Raw genomic sequence first — 18,259 nt, forward strand, 5'->3', positions numbered from 1 at the left:
CCCAGTGCCCCAGCTTGAACCCTCCCCATCCCGCTGCCCTGAGCACCCCATCCTGGACCCATCCTTATCCCATTCCATCCCCATCCTCATCCTGTTCCCATCCCATCCCCATCCCTATCCCCATCCGCTGGTGCCCCCGGGGCTGTGCACGATAAAGGAGTTTTTCTGGCACGGCAGCAGCAGCGAAGCTGCTTACACATATTCACACCCCAGCGAGGGGCCGGAGCGCACGCTTTTCAGGCAGTGTTTTAGTTTATCTTATTTAATTTAATTTAATTTATGTGAGCTGATGCGAGATCCCAGCAAGCCTGAGGTGTTCAGTGGAAACTCTGACAAGACGCTACCATAAACCGCGCTCCCACCGCCCGGCCGGCGCTGGCCCCGCGCTGCCGGCTTGGATTTCAGATTTTCCTCCATGCTCTGTTAATGACCGTTTTGGCGGGGCCGGCGCTGCGGCGGGTGCGGAGCCTGTGCATGGCTGTGCTCCCAGGGCTCCGCAGCACCGCGGGGCTCGGGGTACCGATCCCAGTGCCGCCCCGGCGGTGGGCAGCCCCCACGCCACCCCCCAGCACGTGCCTTTCTGCCGGAACGGACGCGAGTTGTGTAAAAGCAGGCTGATTTTTTCCCAGAATTTTGTTGGGAAAAAATTTGCTCGACGCTGTCACAAGATGTTTCAACATCGCTGAATCAGCTGCTTTGATTTTTCAATTTGAAATTTTTATATATTTTTTTTTTCCTTAGTTTCCACATTTCCTTTGTCTCAGAGCCGAAAGCCTCACAGGGAATTCCAGCGGTCCCGCTTTCCTGAGGATTATGCCAAAACCCCCATTCCCCCTGAGCCCCGTGGCAGGGGCGGCAGCTATTCCCATGGGGCAGCTCCGTTCCCCCCCTCCCCCGGGGTTCCCGGGTCTCGGCCAGCCGGGTGCCGTTGGTGTCCCAGGGGACACGGGGAGCCGCTCGCCGTTCCCACGTGCACCACCTCTATTTGTCATAAACAAAGAGCTTCCAACCTCAAGTCGTGCCCATGTGCCGCTACCCGAAGCCACAATCTTATTACCAGGCTCCTAATTTCCACTGCAATTGAGTATCTCATTTAATTTGCTTTAAGGGGTTCCAGATCCCCCTCGCCCGCGCCTGGCTGGACCCCGCACCCACAAACCGCGTTCATCTCCTTCTGCTTCTCCTGACGCGGCACTGTCCGGCAGAGCTGCCCTGCGCGGGGTCAGACCGTGACGGACCGCCAAACCCGGACCACATCGGGGCATCCCAAGAGGAAAATGGGATGGATTTCATGTGCCCCAGACCATCCCAGGGGAAAAACTGCTTCTGGACCCAGGTCAGAGAAAGGAGTGGTAGGAGCAGCTGGGACAGCACCGGGAGCGAGCCGGCCGGGAAAGGCACCGAGGAGTCGGTGACCTTTGCAGGGTCCAGGGCCGGGGAGCACCGGGGCCAGCCCTGCGTCCCCGCGGGGCGCAGAGCATTGGCCCGGGGTGTCTCTGTTGCCATCGTCCCTTGCCAAGCAAAACTGGGGACCTGGAGTTGAAGCACCAGTGGAAATCAGTGCAGAATACACAGAATATTTTCTTAGTGGAACGTATTTGCTCTGTTAGAGATGCCGGCCCTCGGACGGACAGGCAGCCAGCGGCGCTTGGGGCCGTCCCCACGTCCCCGTGTCCCTGCAGCCTCCCAGGGGCACGTTTTGCTGGAGGACGGGACCGAGCCGGCAGCGGCGATGGCGCAGGGCCATGCCCAGCGGCTCCGTCCCGGGAGCACCAGAGTGCCAAGTCTGGGAAGGACTCGGGGGGACGGGGAGGGCTGTGCCGGCCACCGCGGCTGGCCGAGCCGGGTGCCGAGCCGAGGCCAGGGGACGCGCTGATTACAAAATCTTTTGTTTAGGCTTCAAGCTGGAAAAACATCCATCCCCTCTTTTCCAGGCAGAGTTTTCCTCCGGGCTCTGTCGTGTGGGAACCTCCCTCTGTCCCCGCTCGGCACCCGCTGCCCAAAGAGGGGGCCGGCAGCGGCATGGCGCTGAGCCCGGCGAGGACCCCCGCCTCTGCGTGGGGGCACCCCCTTGTTTAAGCACGGGCACCGGGATTCTGCCGTGGTGCTCGGGAGGGGACTGGCACCCTCTCCCGCACCCCAGGGACCCTGACGCCGATCCCCGTTGTCCCCCCGCGCCCCAATGCAGACCCGACCTGGGGGGACAGGACCTGGCCCGGGGCAGCACGTTGCTGCCTTCTAGGAAACGGCGAGTGCGCGGCAGCCCCGTCTGCTGCGGGTGCCGCGCTGCCAGGCTCGCCTGGCACTTATGAGCCTTCACATGTGGCAATGAAACATGGGGAAAAAATTAAATCGACCTACTCATCCCATTTTTCTAGAGGACAATTATAAAAAAAAAAAAGAAAAGAAAAAAACAACAAAAAGGGAAAAGAAACCCAAGAAACCCTTCAGCCTTCAACTCGGGAGCTATTGTGCAGGAACGAAGGAGGGAAAGGCTCTTGGAGGCGCTGGCTGGGCTGGGGGCGGCACAGGGATGGCAGCGGGCAATGCCCCCCGATCCCTGCCCGGGGAGGGGTGACAGCCCCCCGCAGCCTCACCGCGGGAAGGTCCGGGTGCGCCCCACATCTCGCACCGAGGGGCTGGCGGGACCCACCCCGGGGACGGGCAGCGCCAGCCTCGCTGCTGCCATGGAAATAACGGGAATAAGCAGAGCTGAAGCAGGAAAGTCCCGGAGAGACAGGGGGCTCCGGAAGATCCCACCCCATCCCCAGCTGTCTGGCTGGGGCTCAGCCTACGGCGCCGCCGGGCTCCCGGGAGCCTTCCTCCACAAGCCCACGGACATTTTCCACCTCATTTACAGCAAGAGCATTAGAATGCTCTTTTCCAAAGGGACGGCACATTGAAATGCCAGGCCCTCGGTGGAATTTGGCGGGGGCTTGGTGGGGGGATGGCTCTGCCTGCGGCTGGGTGCCGGGAACCCCCTGGCCACGCTGGCCCTTGGCACACTGCAGCCGGCCCCCAGGGGAGGCACCGGGGTCTGCGGGACCACCGCCGGCTCCGTCCCTGCCAGCACGCTGCAGGCAAGGCAGGCAGCGTCGAGCGGAGGCGGTTGGCGCAAAGAGCCCTGGACGGGGTCCTGCCCCCGCGCTTGGCTCCCGGCACCGGGCTCCTTTTGTCGGGATGTGCCGGCTGCCCCCTCCCACGGCCCCCGCTGGGCGCTGGCAGGGCCAGACCACGGCCGGGCCAGCCGGGCTCCCTCCGCCAGCAGAAAGCAAACGCCGCACAAGGCCACTGTCCCACGGCCTCTGACCATCCCTGCCCGGGCCAGGCCAGCGGCACGGTGAAAATACGGCATGTGGCCAGGCAGCGCCGGGCACGGGAGGTGAAGCCACAAAGCCAGCCCTTTCCTCCCGCCTCTTCTCCATCAACCAGAGCTGACCGAGGGGCCGTTTCGCCACAGCCGATGTCCCCTCCGTGCGGTGCCCGGCATGCACCGTGCCCCGGGGATGCTCTGCTCCCCTCGTGGGAACACAGCATCGGGTCCCCGCCAGCGCTGAACCCCCTTTTCCACAGCACCGTGTGCCTGCACTGCCGGGGAGGTTTCCACAGGCACCCAGTCCCTGCGGCAAACCCAGCCCCGGGCACGGCTGGTGCCCGCTGCCAGCTCCTGGGGCATCCCTCCTCGCCGGGGGACAGTCAGCTCCGGGGGACGCGTCCCATCGGGAGGCTGGCGGGAGCAGGGACACATCCCGGCTGGCCAGGGCAGCCCACCCCGGTGCTGCCGGAACGGAGGGTGCCCGCCCGGCTGGGGAGGGGGACCCGGGGGCTGTTGTGTGAGGGCAGGCGGGATGGGAGGTGGGAGTGGGGGAGCGGGGGGAGCCCCACTCCCACATCCAGCCCCGGGGCCGCCGCTGCGAACACCCCGGCCACGCGCGCCTTGGCGGGGCGGCAGGGCTATTTTGGGAGCTTTCAGCACCACCCAGAGAGGTGTCCGATGCTTTTATTTATAAACCCACTGGCTCCGGCCCAGCTCCAGCCGGCTCGCATGGAGGAAAAAGCCCAACGGAGCCAAGACAAACAGAGCCAGCAGCATCCCCGCACGGTAGGAGGTAGCGCCGCGCGGGCCAAGGATGCTCCGGCTGAACCGCCCGGCCCCGGGCTGCCCGGCGGGATGGACATGCCTTGGCACCGCGGCCCCGGCGCTGGGCTTCAACAGCAGCTCCGACCGCGCAGCCACCCTGGGCAGACCCACGTGTGCCGGGGCTGCCGTGGAGCAGGTGGGGGGCTACCAGCAGGACCCTAAGTGCTGCTCCCAGTGCAGGTCCTGCTGCTTCGTGCTGGGGACGTGCGTGCGCAGCACAGATGTGCCCGAGCTCACTTGGGGTCTGCAGAGCCGCGAGACCCCCGATGCTGTGGCTGCCCCCCGCTTCCCACCCTCGCTCCCCAGGCACTTCACTGGGACAGTCGGCCCCGCTCGCGGTCAGCGAGGGATGCTGGGGGGGAAGTACCTTAAACTCCGGCTGGGGCTGGGGCCAGAGCCCTCGTGCCCAAGGGCAGAGAGGGATGCAAACTCCCGCAGCTCACACTGAGCTGCTGAGCTGGGGTGGCCAGAGGTGATGGTGAGGGTACAGCCCCATCCGAGGGGGCAAAAGGGCTGCCCCACAGATGGGGTCCCCCCTGGCACTGGCTCCGGCCCCCAGCAGCATGGCAACAATTGGGTTATTGTCAGCGTGCCACCAGGGACACGAGTGTGATGGGGAATTCAACAAACCCATCGCCTGTCCCACTGGCTTTTCCAGCCCAGGCTAATCCCATAAGATGCCCCGTCAGCACAGCCACGGCCCCGCAGCCTGCAAGGACGGACGGCGGCTCCCGGCCCCCCCAGCCCCGCCATCTCCCCCAGGCACCATCCAGGGGCAAAGGTGCTGCGGTAACGTGGCCCCAGCGGCTCCCATCGGGCCCAAGGTGGGCGCAGACAAAGGTGCCGCGAGCGCCAGCTCCAGCCGCTTCGGGGACTCGGCTAATGGGGTCCATTTGCTGGGTAGTTCTTGGAATAACAAATTTTATCATCCAAAAAAGCGAAACCACAAAAGGGGATCGGCTTGCAGCCCGGCTCACAAAAGCCCCTTGTCTGGAGGCCCCCCGCGCCCCCCAATCTCCCGGAGAAAACTCAATTTAACCAAAATAAACAGCGCGCCCAGCCCTGTGCTCTCAGGCTCTCCCCAGCAAACCGCGGAGCGACGCGGCTCAACCCGATACCGCAGCTGGCAAACTCGATCGCCCAGCTCGCCGCACGCCCGGGGCATCCCTGCCGGCCCCGGCTCTTCGGCTGTGCCGCTCAGTGCCGCAGAGCTGCTGACCTCTCCTTCTCAGGCGCTTCATCTATAGAATGAACATAGAATATCCGGCACAAATGTACCGCTCAAAGCCGGACGGTGCCCGGAGTGCTCCGGGCACACTGCAGACCCCCTCCACGGCCCGGGAGGCCACCAGCTCGCCCTGCACTGTTGCTAAACCCCATCTCAGCTCCCTCCGGCTCAGCAGCGACCACGCAGAGGGAAAGGGCGGCCGTGGCTCCGGCAGGGCTTGCGCAGGAGCAGGGAAGAGCGAGCCATGGACTTCCCGGCAGCGGGATGAAAGATGGGGCTCGACACCTGCTAAACCCCCTAATCCTCCCCTTGTTCATCGCTGTCCGCTCTCCAGCAGCCTTGGAGCCCACCAGCCCGGCGGGAGGCAGAGGCTTCCATCCAGGGAGCCTCACTGGGAGCAGCGGTGAGCGCGGCAGGGAGCGATCCCAGCCCGCGGCAGGACCAGCCAAACAGACCCATCGGCCGCCTCACGCTTCTAAATCCCGTGGGCACATCCCATGCCTGCGCGCGCGGCCGGACCCCCGAGGTCAGGGGGGAAGCGCACCCAAGGTCACAAGCGCCCGTTTGCATCCTCAGAGGACACATCACAGGTGGTGCCCATCCCGGCCCTGTCCTGGGAGGCTGCAAGACGGGGAAACGGCTGCTGGGAGGAGAGTCAAACCCCTTCCCAGCAGGGCTGCCCTCCAAAATAGCAGGATTTGGGGCTGTTCCTTCAACGATGCATTCGCCTGACCCTCGGGGAGAAACACGCCTGAACTCCCACGTTCCCTGGGAGCGCAGGATGGGAGGGGGCTGCCGGAGCCCCGTACCCGGCTGCATCCGAGACAGTCGCTCCAGCATCTCCCTTCTTCCCAGCCGGATACCTGCCGTAAGCCGAGGCCAACGCAGCTCCGGACCACGGGCGACCCCGCCGTCACGGCTCATCTGCCGCGGGTAATTTGCTGCCTGCCCGGCAGCGCTCTCGCTGCATTCCTGCCCTAAGTACCGCGGATTTGCTGTGCTTTATGAAAAACGAAAAGAATGTTTTAAATGAAATTAATTCTTACAAACCCAAGATTTCATAAAAGCGCTGCCTGGGCACGGTTTGGCACGGGCCCGCTCTTGTTCGCTCTATTGGCCTTCCCCTGGGGGGAGGAAAATACCGGGCTTGGTATAAAATAATTACAAACTCATTGTATAGCTCTGCTTATAACTGCTCGGAGGAGCTCTGGGGTCTCGTCCTAGCTCGTACTTTACATTTGGCAATAACATCACACATGGTCTTTAAGAAACAGCTACGAGAGAATGTGTAATGGAAAAAAGCACGGGCAGACGTGCCGAGCAGCATCGAACGTGTCCCGGCCGGAGGAGCGGTGCCGGACACCTGAGCATCTCACACCGGGGCTGTGCCGTGAGAGCTGGTGTGGCACAGTACGGTGTGGCATTTGGCACGGAGAAGGTCTGGTTGCGACGCAGACGTTTCCGTGACGGCGGTGGGAAGGAGGGAGCGGAGCTTCAGGAAGCAGGCACGGAGCCGCTGGTGCTCGGCACGGCCCCGCCAGCTTCCTTCGGAGGCAGACAGGGGAACTGATGCGACGCTGCCCAGCTCTCCCTTTCATCTTTACTTTAAAAAGCCACTAAATTAAAACCACAAAGCCACCCAAGCCCTGAAGCGACTCTCTGCTGTCCCGCCGGGCCCCGCGCCGGGGATGCTCGGCAGGACGCGGCACTCGCTTGTGGCCAGAGCAGCTCGCAGCCGCCCTGACCTTGTTCTTTACGTAACTCAAAACATTATTTTCATCTGTTCCAGCATTGTCCACGAGCCGGCAGCCAAGACTCCCAACGTGACCCTCAGAGGTCCATGGGCACACAGAGGAGCGGTCACTGGGCTCCGGGACCCTCGTGCCACCGCGGTCAGGGGGACGCTCCAGCCCCAGGAGCACCCGAGGTGCCCGGGCACGGCCCCGCATCGCCTGGCTTGTGGTCTGCTCTCGACGCCCGGGCTGCTCACCCCGGCTGCAGCCGGTGGGTTTATCAGCCTGAGCCCTTCGGGGCCCAAGGGGATCTGAAATTAAAGGCAAAGAAAAGACAAAAGTATCACCGCTGTAATCCAAACCCAGGACCTTCGGGGATCTGCCTGTGGGTTGTGAGCGCCAGACTGGCAATATCAGGAAATATGAAGAAATAGCAATAAAAGTAGGCTTGTTTCTCTCCGCCGGCTGGCTGCCTACGGGACGCTGGAGCCGCTGAGAAATACCTTTCTGCAGTCATTGACAATGCATGTTTGAGGCTGAAAATATGCTTGTCTGGCAAGAGCCCACATATTTAACCCCGGTGGGCACCAGCAGCGCGGGTCCGGGAGCAGGGCACCGGGGAGGGCAGAGGGGCTTCGCAGCCCCCCGGGGCACGCAGGCGCGGTGGGGACGCTGCTCTCGGCTGCTGACACTGAGCTGCTGAACAGCGAGCAGGATGCGAGGGCGATAAGCGGGAAGTGTTGAAATTAAAGCTACGCTGAAAGCAAAGGACCTGTTGCGGCTGCCCGCCGTGCCAAGCCTCCCGCTGCCTTATCGGTGCTTCCCTGAAAAAGATGGCTGTGTTGGCCTGACATTAAATATTCTCTTTGCAGCGATCCGTATCTCCTCCATTTCACTCGCAGCACCCGAGCGCTCCAGCCCCGATGCACACCCTGGATTCACACTCTCGCCCCTCGGAGCCGAGCCTGGAGCAAAGCCAAACATCTCCAAAGGAAAAATGCAGCCAGAGCTTCCAAGTTTCGTGGTAAAACCACATGATTTTGATGGGAAGCCATAAATCAGTCCCAGGCTCTCTCAGCCTCCGGTAACTTCTTAAAACAAACCTGGGCTGAATTTTAGGACTTGTAATGAAATCTGAAAGCAGGTGAATTGGCCGCAGGCTTTAAGCATCACTGCAGCGCTGTGCACAGAGCGGACTCGGCTGCTCTGGACCGGCCCGATCCTCGGCTAAACGGGCTCAGCTCTCCCTTAAAGATGGGGCACTACCAAAGCAAATTCCACCTGCTGCAGGTGTCAGGTTCACGTCTCTGCCCGAGGCCAGAAGAGCCCCTGAGCACTGCTCCATCCCCGCAGCAGCACGGAGACCTGCGCGGCCCCGGGGGCACCGATACCCCCCGACAGCGGGAGCCGGAGAGGAAAGACCCTCCCAAGGCACCGGGCAGGACCCGGCTGCCCCGCTCTGCCTGCGACTTGGGCACGGGGGATTTTGCAGCGACAGGGGTAAATCCTCGCCTGGCTGCGGGGATCGGGGCGGCTACGCGAGGTGGTCTGGCCGCGGGGTCTTGGGTTTTGGTACAAGACAAAGCGAAGGCTCTCATTTGGCTAATGTGCCTGCGAAGAAAGGCTGTATCCTTGTTTGCTCCCACTGCGGCATTGTCTGCAGATAAAGACAGGGGATAGATCTCATCTGATACCAGCAATATCACCCCATCCATCTGGACGGGGCTCTTTACAAGACCCTGCTTTGGAATTTAGATCCCTGGGAACTTGGAAGGCAGCAGTGAAACAAAACCCTCCGCAAGAACAATAAAGAGGCTCTCGGCGACAGCCAGAGGGATCCGCAGGGCAGGCACAGGCAGCGCTGCGAGGTCCCCGGGGTCCGGCATCGCTGGTTTGGGGGGGTCCTGGGGCCGCATCCTGCTCGGGGAAGGCAGAGCTTGTGCTGGGAGCGCTGCACTTCGATGCAAGAAATAGGGACCCATTTTTTTGGTGCAAAATACCCAATCTGGGGAAGCCCTCGCCTCCGCCTCTCTGCATCCACAGCAGGTGGACACCGAGGCCGTTGCCTTCCTCCCCGGCTGCTTCTTGCCAAGCCCCGTCCTGGACAGAGGCGCCTGGAAGAGCCTCTGAGGACAAACATCTCCAGATGGGCCAGAGGGACGGGCTCGGCCCCAGGGAAGGTCGCGGAGACGAGACTCGGCTGCTCTGCAGATTTTGGCTGCGGTTTCTGCCTGTGATCTGCAGCTTTGCTCCGTGAACTCAGCTGACACCGGGGCCGGGGGCCATAGGAGCGCTCCGCAGCTAACGGGGCGGGGGTACAGCACAAACCCTCACGTAGCTGCCTTCGGCTCCATTTTTCTTCCACCTCCTTTTTGATAGCACCCATGTCCCACCTGCAGCACCCCGGCCAAGCTCGGCAGCTCTGCAGGGAGGCAGCAGCCAGCGGGAGCCCTGGTGGGGTCCCTGGTGGGGTGCTCCTGCAAGGACCCGGGGGTACAGGGCAGAAGGTGGCCCTGGTGAAGGGTCCGGCTCCTGCAGCTCCTTGGGAGCAGCTGAGCGATGCCCGCGGGTGAACCGGGCTCTGCAGAGCCGAGCCGAGCCGAGCGTAGAATTGTTGAGGTTGGAAGGGCTCTTTAAGATCATCAAGTCCAACCATTAACCTGCCCTGACAAAAACCACTTCACAGAATGGTCAGGGTTGGAAGGGACCTCTGGAGATCGTCTAGTCCACTTCTAAACCATGTCCCCAAGCACCACATCTACCCTTTTTTAAACACCTCCAGGGATGGTGAATCCCCCCCTCCCTGGGCAGCCTATTCCAATGTTTGATAACCCTTTCAGTGAAAAAATTTTTCCTAATATCCAATCTAAACCTCACCTGGCATAGCTTGAACCCATTTCTTCTCGTCCTATCACTTGTCACTAGCAGAGCAGAGCCGAGCAGAGCATCCCACCAGCCACGCCAGCCCTGTGCCCCCCCCGACCCCGCGCAGATGTTTCCCCGGTGCACTGCCATCCATCCAGCCGGGATGGATTCTCGGCCGCATCGGACCTCAGCGCTTTGAAGTTTGCAGCTGATGCGCCGGGTTACGCAGAGGCAGCGCAGGGGCAGACAGCCCTGGGGAAGAGGCCAGGGATGTGACTCAGGAACGGCTCCGGCGACAAGGGGAAAAGGAAAAGCGGTTTATTATGTCTGTACCAGTGTCCAAGTCCCCACGCAGGGGAAGCGACGTGCGGCTCAGCCCCGACCAGGAGGGGAGAGCGCGGGGGAGGCAGTGGCGTGGGGCATCACCGCTGGCTTCGCCCGCCGCCCCCGGGGGCTCCGCTCCCGCGGGGTTGCTGCAGGACACAGCCCGGCTCCCAGCAGCACCCAGCCCCTCTCCCCAAAATCCAGGGAACCCCTGGGCGCAAAGGAGAGAGCAGGCATAAGTCAATGCCCCCCACTCCAACTTTGTTAATTAGCCTCTCTTATTAGCCAGTGACTGAGCGGATGGGGGAGTGGGGATACTCAGAGCCCCGCGTGTGCCCAACAGAGCCGGGGGTCTGCACCCCCTCCCGCAGGGAAGGGGCTGGGAGGGAGACACTGGGGGAAGACAAATGCAATTCGATGTCTTTTTATCCCTGCCCCCTCCTGAACTATTAGGTTTTATTGTCACAGACATTTTCTTTAGCGCAGGGGAATGGAAACTCTGCTCCTTGCCGGGCTGCGGACAAGCTGAAATAGGAGAGAATGACAGAGGGAGTGTGTGAGGACGGGAAGGGACCGGCCCCGCGCGCCCTCTCCACCGGGGTTAATGCCTTTTGCAGGTGCCGTTGCCCAAATCCCCTCGATCTGCCTCGCAAGGAGCCCGGCTGCTGCACGGCCGTGGGGCCCGGCGCCCGCCGAGGCGGCTTTGTCCCTCACATCACAGATCCCCAGAGCAGACAGAACGTTAAAACCGGGCGGTTTTATCTCAACCTTCACGGGAACGGCTGCGCCGCCCGCCAGCAGCCAAGCGCTCAGATGCACCACGCAGCTCCCGCGTCCCGTGATGGATCAGCTCCGAAAACAACACCCTGCTAATCTTCCTCCCCAGCAGCCATAAAACTGTCTTCCCAGTTCCTTCGGAGAGGATTTACAGTGGCTCAAAGCATCCCGGAGCGGCTGGCGGAGACCAGAGCCCCCCGTGGGTGCCGGCCCCACACCTGAGGCGCATCCTGGCAGTGGGGCGATGCCCCCGTGCCTCTCGGCCCCCAGCCACTCCCTTTGATTTGCCCCCATATTAACACTCCCCCATGGGGGCTTGGCAGCCCCCCCAGAGCAGATCAGTGCCCCCAGGGCCGTCCCTGACCCCCCGAGCCTCTCGCCGAGGGGCAGCACCCCCCAAAAGGGGAAGGGGTTTCTTGGCGCTGCAACGGGCGCAGCTGCCGCAGAGCAGCCGACGGAGGGGCACCCGCTTGCGCCGGGCGTGCGAAGCCTTCCTGCGGCTCTGCGGGGCTGGGATGCTCGCGCGGCCCGTCCCCTCGCCGGGCTGGCTCACGTCCCCCGCGATGGGGGGCAGACGGGGCCGGGCTGTGCCGCGGCGGGGACAGCCTGTAGCTTTGGTCACAGCCCTGGTGAGCGCCCCACGAGCGGTGAAGCGCGAGGGGCAGCATCCCACCCAGCCACAGGCTCACCGAGACGCGGCTGCTCTCCAGCCCCGGGGGCTTTCTGGGCGCGTGACCCACGGGGGTCCGAACCCCTGTGGGGCCGAGCGCTGGGGGCTGCCCCGCGACCCCCCAGCACAGCCCGTGCCGGGCCCTTCCCGGGGGCCGAGAAAGCACTGAGAAACGCTTACAGCGCTGGGCAGTGGGAGCGAGAGGGCTGCCCCCACGCTCCCCCCGCACCGTATCCAAGTGGGAAACCAAAAACCCGACACAAGGCGAGCTGTGCTGAGCCCCTGCCAAGAGCCACGGACAGAAATATCCTTGATTTCACCAAGGTGTGAATAACTTTTGACACTTCTAGGGCTTATTGCCTTAAAAAAATCCCCCAGCAGTCCCCATTCACACTCCGCAGGACTGTGTTTCATATGAATGGAATATATGAATCACTGTAAAGAATTTAAATGCTTCCCTGTACAAAGAAAAGCTCCCTCCCCGCCTCTGCTATTGCGGCCGGGCTCCGCGCAGCCTAAAACAAAGGCATGGCAGGAGACGGGGACAAATCCCCATCACCAAACCGCTGCTTCTGCAGGGCAGCTCGGCGGCCAAGGGCAGACCGGGCTTTGGGTTGGAGCCAGGCGGCTGGGGCAGAGCCCAGCGCCCTCCGCCACCCCCTTCAACCCATAACCAACGGCCCCGGCCACGGCACTTGTGTTTCCCAAAATCCCGATGAGCTCCTGACAGCTCCCGGGTTCACGTCTCTGTGTGCCTTTCGCGTTTCAGCTCAGCTCCCACCCCTAAGCCCCCGTTTTCAGATTGGAACAAGCAAATAAAGAAAATCGCTTTATTTCCATTCCTCTGCCCAAACACGCCGGGGCGATCCGCTGCTCCGCTCTCGGCGGGGATCGGGTCAGCCTGGCTGATGGAAACCGGGTGATTCTTCCTGCAAGAATCCCTCCCATCTTTTAGCAGTTTGGGTTTTGCTGCTTCTTTTCCCCTTGGGCAATAGGGCGAGGAGGAAAAATGTAACTGGAAGCCTGGCGCAGCCTGGCCGCATTTCCAGCTGCGATGTTTCCCCTGGCATCGCCGCCTCAGCTCGGTGCATGCGGTCGCGTCCGCAGCCCCGGCAGCGCGAGGGAAGCCAAGACGGGGCACCAGGCACCCAGTTTACATTCGGTCCCTCAAAGAGCAGAGGCAGAGGCAGAAATGCCAAGCGCGGCCGGGGACAGCCCCAGGAGCCCCCGTCCCCCACCGCCCACCACGGTGCTGCCCCTGCCCGGGGGGGCTCACGGCTACCAGCCCCACCGCCAGCTCCGTGTCCTAAATTCATAGGATCCGGCTCTGAAAGGAGCAGCTTTGTTTCCCAGTGTCCCTCTCAGACGGATCAAAACTGCATTTTTACAGAAGCAATAAAAATCCCAGGAATTCACCGGCCTTATGATTTATTAAACATGTTCCTTATAGCAAAGCTGCCCATAGATGAGAAAATATCTCCGGTAGGTTATTGCCTCGCCTGGGGCTACCGTACAGGGGGGATCTTCCCTGGCTTATTGGGAACGTTCAAAGACGGAGAACCTGGTAGATCAGGAACCAATTAACAGCCACGCTCTTAAAAAAAACCCAAATAAAATAAGCACCTTGTATTTCCCAAGGTGTTTGTGGAAGGAGCCACGGCGACCTGCCCCGATCCTGCCAGTACCCGGGAACTGCTGGGTGCAGATGTTTGCAGCCATAGGGGGGGACAACCTCCCGATGGGACGGGGCATCGAGCCACACCAACGTGCCAGTAGTGGCCACCCCAAAGGTCACAGCACTTTCCCCAAAACACTTTTGTTCTCACAAACGTATTTCGTAAGAGCAGAAAGAAAGGTCCGAACGTTGGGATACGGCTCGGTCCGTCTGGTTCCCGCACACGGCAAAGCCTCGGGGTACGATTCACGGGGAACAGCACACGGTTAAAGTGGGTCAGGGGAAAAAGAAGGGGTGAGAAAAGGGAAAAAGAAATAAAGCAAAGCATGCAGGCTAGGAGCTCGCCTGGAAAGAGGCGCCTGGAAGCGCCCTTGCAATATTCCTCTCCGCATGGGGAAAAGTAATCAGAATCACGGGGACTCGTGACTGAGAAGTTCAGGCGGTTCTTTCCCTCCGGTCCGAGCCCGGCGGGGGAGGCGCAGGTGAGCGGGGGGCGCGGGGGGCAGCGGAGCGCTTACCTCGGCGGAGCGCGGCTCAGGCGGGCAGGGGCTGGCGGGGTGCGGGCGAGAGGGGCCGGGCCGGGCCGGGCCGGGCCGGGCACCCCCGCGGCGGGGCGGAGCGGGGCCGGTGCGGGGCGGAGCGGAGCGCGGCGGGGCGGTGCGGAGCCGGGAGGTGCGGGCAGATGCGGAGCGGAGCGGAGCGGCGGGGGCGGGCGGTGCGGGGCCGGGCTGGGCCGGGCCAGGCTGGCTGCTGCGATTTCTTCCTTTTCCCTCTTTTTTTCCCCCTTTTCTGTCTTTTTTCTTTTTTCTTTTTTCTTTTTTCTTTTTTCTTTTTTCTTTTTTCTTTTTTCTTTTTTTTTTTTTCCTTTCCCCCCCTCCCCGGACGTCGCAGCCCCGCGGCGCTCCTCTGCTCCTCTGTCGCAGGAGGGAGACTGCGCGCAAAGTAAATCAATAAAAGTGCGTGTGTGTCCCCCCCCACCCCCGGCCCCCGGCGGGGTGGAGGCAGAGGGGCTCTCTCCCCTTCCTCACCAGCCCGGGGGGTGGGCATGGGGCCCGTGGGCACGGCACACGTCCCGGGACCCGCTCTTTTCCCACCACTGTGCCCGGTATTGCCCTGGGGATGCTGATGGTGGGAAAAGAGCCCCCTTCGTCTGCAAAGCACCCGGGGACCCTGCCTGCCCCTGGGCTGGGTGCTGCCTGCCTCCGACACCGCCCTGGGGTGAGGCAGAGTGGGGTTCAACCCTCTTGCCCCTTCTTGGCCCGTCTGGCAGCCCAGGGATGGAGCAGCTTGTTCCCGCACTCCTCCAAACCCACTGCCCATTCTCTTTGCAGCCAGTCCAAGCAGGAGATGCTCCCCCTCTTTGCTGGGGGGGGGGAGGCTTCACCACCCCAAAAATCCTGCTACCCTGAGCAGAAAAGTAGGGAAATGTGGTGCCGGTGCAGCCAGGTGTTGCTGCCTCTTGGTTCGGCACAGTTTCAAATCATGCACCGGGACAGAGGTGCCCGGATCCCGCGGGAGCAGGGTGCCTACAGCCCCCACATCCAGCCTTTCCCAGCCACCGTGTGCTGCCCCTTCCCGAGGCAGAGGAGTCGTGGCGTCCCGCTGGCAGCCGCGTGCCAGGCACAGCCGGGACACTGCCGGCACTGCCAGCGCTGCTGGGGTGCACGGGCCCGGGGGGTGCAGGTCCCCGGTGTGCCCCGAGAGGCAGATTAGGGTTGCTCAGGCAACGGGCACGGAGAAAGCCCGTCTGGATCGAGGCCGCCGGGGCGCACAAGGGTGTTTGTTTTCTGTATTAAGCGCCTGAGCAAGGGGGGGGCATCAGACGGCTAATCCCCCCTCAATGCCTTCCCTCGGCGAGCGGCCGCCGCGGGGCCGGACCCTGCTCCCAGGAATGCTGATGTGCTCTGCCCTGCACGGGCGGGTGGGCTGGGGTGGGGGTCCCCTCCTACCCTGAGCAGGCAGGGCTGGGGGTCCGCCGCAGCTGGTCCCCACCACAGGCCACAGCGAGTAGCTTAGAGCAGCCCCGAGACTGCTCCTGGCCACGGCTGTGCCCCGCCGAACCGCGGCGCACCGTCACCTGCTGCTCAGGGACTGCGGTCCCAGCGGGACGGCTGCTGGTGGAAATCGCTCCACCACTGCCATGGCCCCATGGCTGCCATCCCACGGCAGTGCCGGCACTCCTGCCATTGCCCTCGTCCCACCTGCAACCCCCGGTATTGGGGCGCCCGGGTGCAAGGCAGAGCACGGGGGGGCCTCTGCCGGCACAGCGGCTCCCGCAGAAGCGGACCGGCCTTGTTTAACCGGAGCGCTCACTGGCAAAGCATTTCCTCTGCACGCAGACTCATTAGCCAGCACAGACATTCCTCTGTCCCACAGAGCAAACCATCGGCTGCAGCCTCGCTCAGTGCCGGCCTCTCCCCCTGTCATCGCCCCCGTGCCGGCTCGCTCCTCTGCGGCCCCCGCGCCTGCCCCTTGGCCGGGACGGAGCCTGGGCAGCAGCCGGGCCACCCTGGCCACCCTGCCCTGGCTACCCTGCCCCACCTGGCTACGTACCGGCTCCTTCCCTATGCCCGGAGCACCAGGAACACTCGCTCCGCGCTTAGCGGTGTCCCCACAGTGCCAACCCAAACGGTGCGCGTGGGGCAGCAGGGATGAGCGTGCCCGCGAGGGCGCACACAGCCACGGCTACTGGAGGCACTGCTGCCCCCGGCGTGGCTCATCCCCAGACACGGCTCGTCCTGGGACACGGCTCAGCGCGGGCGCAGCAGTGCGGGGCCGGGCGCTGGCTGTGCCGAGCCACCGCCGAAGGCTCTGCTTCCCGGCGGGAGAGGGAAGCCGGGCTTAGCGCGGGATTTAGCGGCTCTGCTGCCTCTAACCTCTGGCAGCTCCGCGCCCGCCTGCCGTGCCAGGGCTCTGTGGTGGCCCCAGACTCCCAGGGGGGCGAGAGACGCCGCCTCGAAGACCGGCATCGAGCTCTCCGTGCCAGCGGCTGTGAGCGAGCTGGCGAGGGCCGCCGTGCCGCAGCAGCGCCGAGGCCTGGGTGCGCTGGCACTGCTGCACCCATGGGCTGCTCGCGGGGTCCTGGGTTTGCTCCCTCCCAAAAGCCCCATCCCAAGCACCCTGCTGCTCCGCACAGGAGGAACGAAAGAGAGGGAGGAGAAATAATTCAATCTAGGGCTGAAAAATGCCTTAACTTAATTTCAGTGGGTCACGGACGTAATCGAATCAGCCCCGTGCATTGGAATATAGTTTCCATGTTTCCACAAGACGGATAATTGTGCTCTGAAAAGCAGCCCTTGGTGCTCGGCAGGAAAATCTGCCGTGGGGGTGGGAGGGGGCCAGGGGCTGGGCTGGGCTGGGCTGGGCTGGCGGCCGGGGGCCTGCTGAGCAGAGCCCCGTCGTGCCGGCGGCCGTGCACCACGGTGTCCCCATGGCAGGGCAGGCAGAGCCACGCCGGCCACGCGTGCCGGGCTGCACTGCCGGGCTGCACTGCCGGGCTCGCCCAGCTTGCTGCGCCGGGCTGCGCCGCGGGCAGGACCGGGGTGCATCGCGCCGGCTTTGCAGGCAGTGATAAGCAGGTGAGAGGTGCCCCTGGACGCGAGGATGCCGGGCAGTGAGCAGCGGTGCCGGCACAACGTGGGGCGAGCCACGGCTCCGTGTGGAGCGTGGTGCCAGATCCCAGCCTTCGGGAACATTCAGTGATGGATTAAATGCAATCTGACTACCACTGTGGGAGGTTGGAGAGAATTACTTCATACAAATGCACTTCGGAAAGTATTTAGAGTCAAATTTTCAAAAGCCCCTGAACGATTTAAGAGCCAAAATCCCATTTTCCAAAGTCACTTAAATGAGCAAGAAAAGATCAGTAAAGAAAACACGCCGGCCAGCCGGGGCCTGGCAGGGAGCGGCTGCGGCGGCTGCGGGCACAACACCCCGGAGCGGCCGCTCCGCCTGCGTGTCGCGAGGTGCCGGTTCCAGCAGCGGCAGCAATCGGCCACCGCAGCCTTCGCCCTGGGAGACATGAGGATGCATTGGGCCCCAAAAGCATCCCCTGCGTTTCCACACTGGGGGTTCAGCCCGGGCTGGGAACAGGTCGCAGCAGGTCAGCCTGCAGGGGACGGCTCTGCCAGGCTCGGGGACAGCGCCTGGCTCTGCACCCGCAGCGGCCGTGGGGACGCCGTGGCCACCGCTGCCACTGCCGGCTCCGAGCGCAGACCCCACCGGGGCAGGAAGGGTCCCCGGCTGTAACGGGAGAAGGCAGGGCTGCAGCTGGGAACCGCATGGCTCCTTCCCTTACCCCACAACCGCTGCAGCCTCCTAAAAGCATCTCTAGTTCCCCGTTCAGCATCCTAATGAACCGCAAGGGCAGCTGGGACCCTCTGAGGCAGCAACCACGGAGACTCGACCCCCCCAAAGAGTAAATCCCAAAGCAATTAGCTTTGCAAGCTTCGGCCAGGCTGGTAGAGGTTCCACATTCCTCGGTGGCTATAAAGCTCTTTACTGGGATTGTTTTTCTGCGTAAGCCCTGCCCGGGGTACGCATGGCCACGGCTCCAGCTCCCAGCGCCTTTGGTGCATGTCATAAAAAAAACACTCTCAGCACGTTGACTTTGCTAGAGCTAAAAAGAAGCGGGTTTATATGCTTCCCCCGATAGAAAGCATAAAGGATCTGAGACAGAATTCTTGCTCCAGGATCCTTTACAATTCCTGGAGGACATTTTTGGAAAGGGAAGGGTTGTATTTACTTTGGCAGCTGACTCCACTCCTATATACATATGCATGGAAAAACTGCACTCACCTAACGTTTCCACGGCTCCCTTTTCTGCAGAGGGCCAGCCCAGGTGGGA

Source organism: Vanellus vanellus (assembly GCF_965231255.1).
Source record: "Vanellus vanellus genome assembly, chromosome: 22".
NCBI classification, from domain to species: domain Eukaryota; kingdom Metazoa; phylum Chordata; class Aves; order Charadriiformes; family Charadriidae; genus Vanellus; species Vanellus vanellus.